Source organism: Varanus komodoensis, unplaced genomic scaffold, assembly GCF_004798865.1.
Source record: "Varanus komodoensis strain SLA01 unplaced genomic scaffold, ASM479886v1 scaffold32, whole genome shotgun sequence".
Lineage (NCBI taxonomy): Eukaryota > Metazoa > Chordata > Lepidosauria > Squamata > Varanidae > Varanus > Varanus komodoensis.
Window position 1 is genome coordinate 608055 of NW_025335798.1, and position 11308 is coordinate 619362.

The window sequence follows — 11308 nt, forward strand, 5'->3', positions numbered from 1 at the left end:
AACTGCTTCCTAGGGTGGCAAAGGAAAATCTGTTGGAGAAGCAAAGGGATTTTGGAGGACTTCGTTGCATGGAGAAGATGATTCCCAACTCCTGTGGACCTGCTTGCTTCAGAGAAGCTTCCAGCGGCTTCCATGAGTAGTTGCTTCTGAAGTACAGAAATAGTCTTCCAGAGTTCAACTGTCCATCTTTTGTGAAGAACCAGAGACTGTCTTCCTTTAATTCCCACAGCAAGACCTTTCTTCACTTCTGTACTGCCTATGGTACTAGACCTCATAGGGTATTCCCTCCTCTTGGGGCTGTTTAGCACAGTTGGACTGTGATTTATCCCCTCCCCACAAGCCTTGAAGGGAAGGGGAACAACAGCTCTCCCTTTCATAACCTTTGTCTTAAGTACCTTGCAAACTTAGGCAGATCCAACTATTATCTTTAACAAAATGACTGGGGGCTGATATCCCACAACACAGAAGCTAAGTTAAGATAGAAGGAACTGTCATTTCCGGGCACCAAGCTTGGTTCTGCTTTATCCCTGATCTGCATAGTAACCAATGATCTTGTAGAAAGAATTGGTCCTCTTGGCTTCTTCAGATGAAGCCTGGCACTTTCAGGTCTTGCTTTCATAACCAAAGCTTCATTCACTGGACTTGCACCAAATGTTTCCTGCCTTCTTTCCACAAAGTAATCTTTGTACCGAGGCGAGAACACCCATGGTTTCTAAAGATACAAAAACGTACAATGAAGACACTAGGTTATGTGACCAGAATGTAGGGCAGGTTGATGAAAAGGAGGCCAACTTGTAATGTTGTCATGGAGTCTGCAACCTTTTGGCAGTGATGAAAGTTGCTAGTAGTGTGAGAAAAAGCTCTTCAGCAGGAAACGGTGGGTAGTGGGGTGGTGGTCCTCAAATGGCAGAAGGAACGGGGAGTGGTGAAAGGAAGAGAGAACCCGCCAAGATGCAGTTCATCTGTGGAGAGTGCTGAGCCCAGGCTCCACATCTTGCAGTTGTAACCATTTCCTCCAGAAAACCTAGGCTGTCTCAGGAATCATGGGACCCTGGGCTTTGAGAGCCAACCACTGCTAGCCCTGCTCTCAGTGTGAATGGCGTCTGGAGGCAGTTTGCTCAGGAACCAGGTTTCCGTTTACAGTGTGAAGATCATTTAACAAACCTGGCCTCATACTATATACAGTTTCAACAGCAAATTATAGGCCTGGAGCTGTGATGAGACCAGAACTGATTTAAGTTATTTTTTTCCACTCAGAGTTGTGTGTTAACATACCCATGTCAGGAGTAAGAGGAATAACGTCCTTTTCCTAAGATTTTTGCTTTCATCAGCTTATCCATTACTTAACAGGACCTTGGCAAAATTTGAATATATTACTAGGAGATTATTACACTGTTTAGTGAAAACTGGCCTTCCATTAATTCTTGAGCTCTGAAGTTGCTTAGTATCTCTCAAGCTACTACAAAGCCCTCGTGCATATCATTTGTCTTGAGGGCTACTTGAAGAAGAAATTGCTGGATCTGTGCTCTATCCTCTAAAATTGGTCTGCCTGAAAGTTAGGATGGATGCATTTCCCTGCTTCCCGGCTTCAAGTTGGCAACAGAAAAGATCAGATGCTTCCTCGCAAGGAATAGGATTGGGCGCCTCTAGTGGCTGACCCCCTACTAGAACAGGAGTATGAGACCAGAAAGGGGTATAAAGTATAGCTATAGCCGCCAGAATGTTCGGAATTGAACAAAATATCTGTCCAACCAAACCAACAAGCTATTTTTATTAAGGCAAGTCTACCGTTACAGAATCAGTGTATTAGTAACCTCAATATCTACACTAAATGTTCACAAGTGGAGGAGCTTCTACATGGCAGAAGATTTTTACCAACAGTGACCACCACTTACTTTTGAAAAAGAATAACTAACCAACACACACCCTGCCCCAGAAGTGGACAGGGACTGATTTGTTTCTCCAATTGCAATGCCCTCATGCCAACCAAGTAAATAGTCAACTGAAAATCACCATCAGTTAGTGAAACAGTGGCTTGTTAAATAAGCGACTGGTTAATTGCCAAATGCTAGCCAAGGCAATTAGATCTTACAGCCTTTACAAAAACTATCAAGGTAAGAACTGTCTCTAGTGATTCTGTAGCTTTTGGACAATTGCAGTAATGGTTCTTCTGTTCAGAGTGAATGTTCAGAGTCCATAAAATGGAGACAAGTGGAGCAAGGCCTGATCTGCTGAACAGCAACGTAAAGGCTAATAGAGGGACAGGTGGTTCCAAAGGCACGGCAGTCCAAAGTCCTGAAGGATTTTATATATGGCGGGCTTCATGTCCTGCAAGAACGCCCCCTCAACTGGTCTAGAAGCTGAAAGGAAAACATTGCAGTGATATAAACAGTAGTTACATTCATGTCTCAGTGAGAGGAGCAATGACATTTTGTTTCTGAGTTATTTTCACAGGCAGAAAAGCAAATACTAATAGTCCTCAAGCCTGTAAAATGGATGGGGTTGGGGCTCTCCAGCTGTTTTAGCCTACAGACCTAGTTTACATTACCAGTCGTAAGGGATCATGGAAGCTGTAAGCCGGCACATCTGGAAGGCCACCAATTGTTCATCCCCAACGCTCATAAAAGTATAGCTAAGCGAAGTCAGATCCCTCTTCCTCAAACAGAGGCAAGAACCTATGTGCAATGCTCCCATGGCCACCACTGCTGTCTGTTTATTCAGGAGCAGAGATAGATACAGGCAAGATCCACCTTGACTCTAAATATGTTCAAATGGGAAAACCACAGGCCACCTCCAAGAGAATTCCCTAGCAGCAGCATTTCTCACATTCTCTTGATTCAGCTTTTTTCTTGTTCACCTTCATCTATTCAAACATAGCTAGTTTGAATAGCTATGGACACTAGTTTAGGACACAGCCAGCCACTTCTAATATCTTAGCTATAGCAGTATAATTGACACACACGATACCAAACTCTGAAATTCTTCCAATGGCTAGTTTCATAGCATTGGTGAATAAACCAAGATTTGTGGAAGACTACATTCTGATTCCCAAGGGCTAGCAAACAACATCAATGAAACCACCTTTAGAGTGCAAGCAAACACCAAGGAAGAAACTCTACTGAAGAGCTAGCCCCAAAAGCCAGTGATTTACAATGATCGAAAAGAACAGTGTGATCCACAGCATCAAAAGCTACTGAGAGATCCAATAAGAATAAAAGGGAGGTAATTCCCTCTCTGTTGACCTTCAGCTAAAAATAACATGCCAGGGCTACTAAAGCCACCACCAGTCCAAATACCCAATTGGAATGCATCAAGAAACAAAGTCATCCAGAATATTTAGTTCAAATGGAAGGAGATGGAGGTATGGGGACATTTAAGGTTTTCATGTATTGAAAAAGCTGTCAGAAAGAAGCTTGAGAAGAACAATTTATGAAGAACCCTGAAGGTAGGAGAAGCAGCAGTGGACTGGATCCAGGATTTATCGTTTCTTGATGACCTAATTTCTAGAGTTGTACCCCAGTGTAGTCCATTTGGCAGGGTTCTCTGACCCTTGCAGTATTTTCAGGGGGCTAGAGGTTATTGTGCGGAAATCTACTTCTGTCAGCCCAGTTGCACACCAAAATCGGGATCCAACCCAATGAGTTTACACTACAATAAGGCAGAATTAGATGAAGACTTAAGGACTAAGACAATGAAGAAATCGCCTGGGAAATATATGAAGCAAAGAAGTATTTAAACAGAAATACGAAATAGTTCTGTCAATAATTACTTGACTCTGGGTAATCCTCTTGATGCTGTTTTCCCTGTTATTCTATGATATGCAAATGATACCATATTACTGGCAGAAAGCAGTGGTGAATTGAAATGGCACCTGATGAACAGGTAAAAAAGTGCATAAGCGCGACTGGAATAATATGGGATCATCTGCATATCTTTAATTATTGATGTTCCCCTTCCTCTGATCCTAATCCAGCTTTCCTTATGATATGTTCTGCCTACAGATTGAACAGATAGGGTGATAAAATACACCCTTCTCTGCTGCCTTTGCCTACAGGAAACCATTCTCTTTCTTCATCTTCTGTCTGTACAGTAGTTTCTTTTCCTCAATACAGGTTACGCATCAGGACTGTCAAGTGCTGAGGCACACACAATTCTTTCCAATCCATCCATACTTTCTTGTAATCCACACAGTCAAAGGCTTCACTGTAGTCTATAAAGAACAAACTGATTTGAAATATTTTGGTGCACCCCAGTAATCAATATCTATTTGCAGTATGAATTTGTGTGCCTCTTCCCTTTCAGAATCTAGCTTTAACGTCAGGATTTTCTCACCATATAGGGTAACATTCTTTGTTGCAGCATCATTTTGCATGGAAAATTAGTGTGACGGTCCTGTAGTTGCTGCACTCCTCAGCCTCTTCTTTCTTGGGGATTGGAATGTAGATTGAATTGTTCCAGCCTGTGAGCCACTGTTTTGTTTTCCATATTTGTCTGCATATTCTTGTTAGGATTTGGACTGATCCAGTCTCTTCAGCTGAGAATAGTTCTACCGGTACCCTATCTACTCTGGGTGCTTTATTCTTTCCAAGTGTTTTCAGAGCAGCTTCACTTTCTATTGCTGCAAGTTCTTCCTTGTAGGATTTCTTTTTGAAGGAGTCTGTCATCCTTTTATCTCTTGTGTATATTTCTTCTATATTCTGTTCCACTTTTATTTTATGTTGGTCAGATAGTATGTTCCCTGTTAGTCTTTCAGCATTCCTAATCTGGGTTTGAATTTCCCTTTGATTTCTTAGATGTTCTGGAAAAGGCCATTTGTTTTTCCTCTTTTTTTGTTTTGTTCTGACGATTGTAATAGTTCTTTTTATCTCTACATGATACTCTCTGAAAAGTTATTTTCAACTCTCTTACCCTATTTCTGTCACCTTTTGCTTCTTGCCTGTCCTTAGCAATTGTGCTGCTTCTGTCATCCATCTAGGTTTTTCCCTCCTTTTGCCACAAGAACTGTCTTTTTCTATACCTTCTTAATAATGCCTTTGGTTTCAAACCACAGTACTGATTCAGTCAGTTGAGTTTAGTACTGCAATTCTCTTCCCTTTGTCTTGAAATTCCTCAGGGATGTTATTGAACTTGTATTTAGGAGCTATGCTTCTGTTACTGATCTTTCCAGCTTCATCCTGATTTTGTTTGCCAGTGAAAATACAATTTCTCCATCTCCTGCTTCCAAGTACACAGTCTATGTGATTTCTGATTGGCCATCCTGTGATGTCCATGTGTATGCTCATCTGTCTGGTTGTCTGAAGAATATACTTGCAATAAACAGATGGCTGGCTTCACAGAATTTTATGAGTCATTCTTTTGCTGCATTTCTGACCCCTACTTGTTTCCTGCTTTTGTGTTCCAGTCACCAATGATTATCAGCATGTCTTGTTTTGGTATGTTAGTAATTTTCTCTTGACCATCAGCGTATTTTTTTTTATTCTTCAGCATCTGTTGTTGGAGTGCGGATTTAAATTATGGTTATGTTGCTAAGTTTTCTGAGAATTCTAACTGATATTTTTTGGTCAGATTTTGCATTACGACCCCTTACTTCTTGCCTCCACAGTAGAGCTGCACCATTCCTTCTGATTTTGCCATTTCCAGAATAAAACACTTTGTGTTTGTCTGACTGAAAATATCCCATTCTAGCCTGTTTAGTTCATTCACACCAAATACTATGTTTAACCACAGCCAAAAGTAAACTTCACTCAGTTCCTGCCTGAACCCCCAAATGTACATACACCATTTCAATGCAAACGAGTTATTCCATTATTTTCACAACAGTCTCTCAAACTGCTTTATATAGGAGGGATTTCAATACCAGTCTATGATTTAGCATTATGAGTTGCTGCAGTGCTAAGCTCATTGCTTTTGGGGATCAGAACCATTATGGATTAACCCAGAATGGTGCTATGAATCTTCTTAAAGCCAGTGCAGATTGCAGAAAGAACTTATGGTTGGCCTCCCAATACCCATCAGCCCCAGCCAGGATGGCTAATGGCCAGGAATGATAGGAGTTACAGTCTCAGCAACTGGAGGGCACAGGTTCCCCACTTCTGCTGCAAGACAAGTAGGAAAGTGAAGGGTTTCCTGAAGGCACATGTGTGTCTTCAAGGCTTCATTGGAAAAGCACATGATCTAGAACCTTGCTGAGGTTATGCAGATATTGGTTGGACTGTGCCTGGACAGAAGAACATTTTGAGCACGGTGACTGAAGCATGGCACGAAACTTTTAAAATTAATTTAGAGTTCGCCATTTTACCAACTTGAACACCAGCATGCCTTGAACAAACACTCATTTCTGTTTCATGGCAACCTGTTTTGGGAGAAAATATTAATGACACTGTAAGAGCTACTTGATAACTCTTTTCCAAAAAAGAAAATAAAGGCATTGCTGCTGAGGCTGCCATCCTAAGCACACTTACTGGGAAGCACATTCCAGCTGAACTCCAAGGCACTTTGGGTACTTCCAGATTGACAGCTATAGGAATTATCCAATCAACTGTAATTATCACACTTCAAGAATTATGACCAATTTTCTATGCATACCTTCCACTCTATAGGAATGGGAATAATGCAATCATGTATGCTGGGAAGGAACAATTCGCCCCAGGCTGTCCATTTTCGAAATCAATTTTTAAGTTTGTACTATTACACAATTACTTCAGTAACATATACACATATTTTGAGGCATTTTAGGGTAAACCGATTGATTTTTTTTAAAAACGGGTAAATTGGTGCCACTGGGAAAAGCAAATAATGGGAACCTGGTGCTCCTGGGCCAATAAGTATCAAAATTTGCAGAAAAGAACACAGAAATAGGGTTATGCACCCCACAATAAGCTGTAGGCCATCCCAGATCATATATTCTCAGATGCAAGAAAAAGTATCTTCAGTGCAAGGTCATTGAATCACATCCAGCCCAGCCTCCTTCGTGCATAAGGAATTGTAATACATGATATCCCCAAGATGACAGCTGAAATATCATGAAAAAATAAGAAACTGGGGGTGTGCACTCTGAAATAAGCTGTCATTAGCTGTGAATGACCAGGGACACCATTGACTTATAGTGTAATCCTATATAACTGCACTCAGGAGTAAGTCCCATTTACTTTGGTGGAATTTAGAAACAGAGAAACAGAGAGAGTCAGAAGGGGCCTCCAGGCCCCTTCCAAGTGAATATAGAACTTACTTAGAATTTACCTCCAGGTGAATATAGTACTCAGTCTTTAAGATAGTTTCTTAGAGTTATGATGGCTGGGAACAATGGAAGCTGTACTCCAATACATCTGGAGAGAACCACTTTGGGGAAGTCTGTTGTACAGTGTGGAAAATCTTAATTACACTAGATGACAGAATGAAAAATAGTAGGTTTTCAGAACAGAAGTTCAAAAAGGAGTGCAATGTTATGCATACAGAAAATTTAGCACTTACAATTCCATTGTGTGGGACTGGTGTGAAAGTGAGGGTCCAGTTATTATTATTATTATTATTATTATTATTATTATTATTATTATTATTATTATAACATTTCTATGCCGCCCCTTGCCGAAGCCTTGGGGCGGCTTACAACACAATAAAATACATTGAAATACAATAGAACATAATAAATTACCATTAAATACAAAAATACAAAAAATACATTGAGTTACAAACGTAATCATATAAAATTGAAATTATTAGTATAAAATAAGTAAATAAATAATATAGGAGGAGAAAAGAGAAGGAAGAAGAAGTTGCCCTGGCCAGATCATATATTTTAACAATTAAAATGATGTTTAAATAAAAAGATCTTTACCTGGCGCCGAAAAACCAGTAACGACGGTGCCAGGCGGACCTCTTTGGGGAGTGAATTCCATAGGTTGGGCGCCACCGCAGAGAAAGCCCTCCTCCGAGTACTTACTCTCCTAATTTCTTTCATGGAGGGTTCCTGGAGAAGGGACTCTCCCGCAGATCTCAAAGGGCGGTCGGGCATATACGGACGTAAGCGCTTGTTCAGGTAGCCAGCACCCAAGCCGTTTAGGGCTTTATAGGACATAATCAACACCTTGAATTGGGCCCGGGCTTCAATGGGCAGCCAGTGAACCTGACGGAGGACTGGAGTCATGTGAGCATAACGCCCCGTCCCCATCAGCAACCTGGCAGCTCTATTTTGCACCAATTGAAGTGTTCGGACCGTCTTCAGGGGAAGCCCCACGTAAAGCGCGTTACAGAAGTCTAGGCGGGAAGTCACCAGCGCGTGTGTCACCGTCGCCAGGCAGTCGTACTCCAGGTAAGGGCGCAGCTGATGAATCAGCCGAAGCTGAAGGAATGCGCTCCTCGCCACCGCTGTCACCTGAGCTTCCAAAGAAAGCTCCGGGTCGAGGAGTACTCCTAAGCTGCGGACCTTATCCCTAAGAGGGAGTGTTGCACCATTCAGGACCAGGTCAAATCCACCCTCTCCAAAGCCCGATCCGCCAACCAACAGGACCTCCGTCTTGTCTGGATTGAGTTTCAGTTTATTGGCCCTCATCCATTCCATTACCTCGGCCAAGCACCGGTTCAGCACAGCCACTGCCTCACCTGGATTAGTGGAAAACAAGAGGTAGAGCTGGGTATCATCAGTGTATTGATGATTCCGCAGCCCACACCTCCTGATGACCTCTCCCAGCAGTTTCATATAGATGTTAAATAGCAGAGGGGATAGAATGGAGCCCTGTGGTACTCCATGGCATAGCTGCCATGACGCAGAGACATGGTCCCCCAGCACTACCTTCTGGAATCGACCGCTGAGATAGGAGCGGAACCATTGCAAAGCAGTGCCTCCAACCCCCAATCCCGCTAGCCTATCCAGAAGGATACCATGGTCGATGGTATCGAAAGCCGCCGAGAGGTCCAGAAGAACCAACAGGGATGCACTCCCCCTGTCCTTCTCCCTGCATAGGTCATCATACAGGGCGACCAAGGCAGATTCAGTACTGTGCCCGGGTCTGAAGCCGGACTGAAAAGGATCCAGATAATCAGTTTCATCCAACAGTGCTTGGAGTTGTCCCGCCACCACTCGCTCCAACACCTTGCCCAGAAACGGGATGTTGGCCACAGGTCTATAGTTAGTGGCCATCTCTGGATCCAGTGACGCTTTCTTCAGGACCGGTCGTATTACCGCCTCCTTTAAAGGGGCAGGCATTCGACCCTCCCTCAGAGAAGCGTTAACCACTTCCAAGATCCAGGTCCCAATCCCGTGCTTGGAGTTATTAACCAAGACGGGAAAGGATCCAATAGGCAAGTGGTGGGACGTACTCGTCCAAGCACCTTGTCCACATCATCGGGCCGCAATAATTGAAATTCCTCCAACAATTTTGGACCAGACGGTAGCATTGGCGTCTCCCCAGAGACCTCTGATTCATTAGTGGAGTCCAGCTCGTGACGAATCTGAGTGATTTTCTCCCTGAAATGCCTGGCAAAGTCGTCACAGCAGGCCTTTGAGGGTGGCATCGGATCTTCCTTAGGACCTGGGCGAACCAGGCCTTGTACCACTCGAAAAAGCTCCGCCGGACGGCATTGTGAGGAGGCAATGGAAGCGGAAAAAAACTTCTTTTTCGCCGCCTTCACTGCCACAGCATAGGCCCGATAGTGGGCTCTCAAGTGTGTTCGGTCAGATTCATCCCGTGATTTCCTCCACCTACGCTCCAGTTGTCTCCCAACCCGCTTCATCGCCCGCAATTCAGGTGTCTACCAAGGGGAAGAGCGGACTCTGCCCGGTGGGAGAGGACGCTTGGGAGCGATCGTGTCCACAGCCCTGGTCATCTCTCCGTTCCACAGTTCGACCAGAGCCTCAACAGGAGCACCAGTCTTGTCAGCCGGAAACTCCCCCAGGGCCTTCAGGAATCCATCCGGATCCATCCGGCTCCGGGGGCGAGCCCATACAATCGGGTCCGCACTCTTATAGAGGGAGAGGCCGCTCTCGAGCACAAACCTCACCAGGAGGTGATCTGACCATGACAGGGGAGTCAAACATAAGTTCCTCACCCTCAGGTCATCCTCTTCCTGCCCCGTCGAGAAAACCAGGTCCAGAGTGTGTCCACGTTCATGGGTCGGGCCGATGACGTGTTGAGACAGGCCCATGGCCGTCATAGAGGCCATGAAGTCTTGAGCCGCCCCGGTCAGTCCAGACTCGGCATGGAGATTGAAGTCCCCCAGGACCAACATCCTGGGGGTCCTCAACACCAGGTCCGAGACGGTCTCTGTCAGCTCAGATAGGGAGACTGCTGGGCAGAAGGGTGCACGGTACACCAATAGAATCCCCAATCTGTCTCGTTCGCCCAACACCAAGTAGAGGCACTCCAGCCCTGGTCTCGAAGGGACCGGAAGACCCGTGAGAGAGATGGAGGCTCGGTAAACCAACGCGACTCCCCCTCCCCTCCCTTCTGGGCGTGAACAGTGTTGAACCAGAAACCCGGGCGGGCACAATTGGGAGAGGGCAACATCCCCTCCCTCTCCCGCCCAGGTCTCTGTTATGCAAGCCAGGTCGGCCCCCTCATCCACAATCAAGTCATGGATGAAGGAAGATTTATTATTGACCGACCTGGCACTGAGCAGCAGCACCGTCAGGCCCGAGGGGTGGTTGACGAGGCTACCTGGCGCCCTCTGGCTGGGGGCAGAACCAGTTGCTGACCCCTTCAAGGACCTGTATGCATGCAGGGCCTCTGGTGAACAATGAGGCAGAACTGGAGTAGGGGGCACACAAGAACTAAGGTGGTGAGGACTTGCTTTGTAGGGGCCTTGCACAAAATGTACAGGTTACTTCCACCTCCCCAGCAGTTGTCCATAGGGTAGCAAGTGAGTAATTAAAGATCTTAGGGTAGCTGTGATTCCGCAACACACCTCACACAAATAAACTGCTTAACGTTATTTTAGATATGTTCAGCAGTATATAAATGTAATAAAATTAACACAAGAAAAGATAACAATTTGTGTTCATTCTAACTTAGAACTCTCCTATAGTGTAAAGTTTGTTTGTTTGAATTTTATCCCACCCCATTAGCCATAAGAATATTGCAGACTTCCTGAGTTTTTAAACATATAAAAAATTGTTCTGCCAATGCAAATATAGTCCATTGATATTATCCCCATGTTGCTAGGAGTGGGGTGGAATTGTGAAATATTATTAAACTTTGTAGTGTGCTCCACTGCTATTGCTTTGGGAGGGGCCAAAATAATAGTTAGGACATCCTTGCAACATAGTGCAGTGCTGTTATTCCTACATAGCTGCTGGTCATTGTTTGAAACTGAG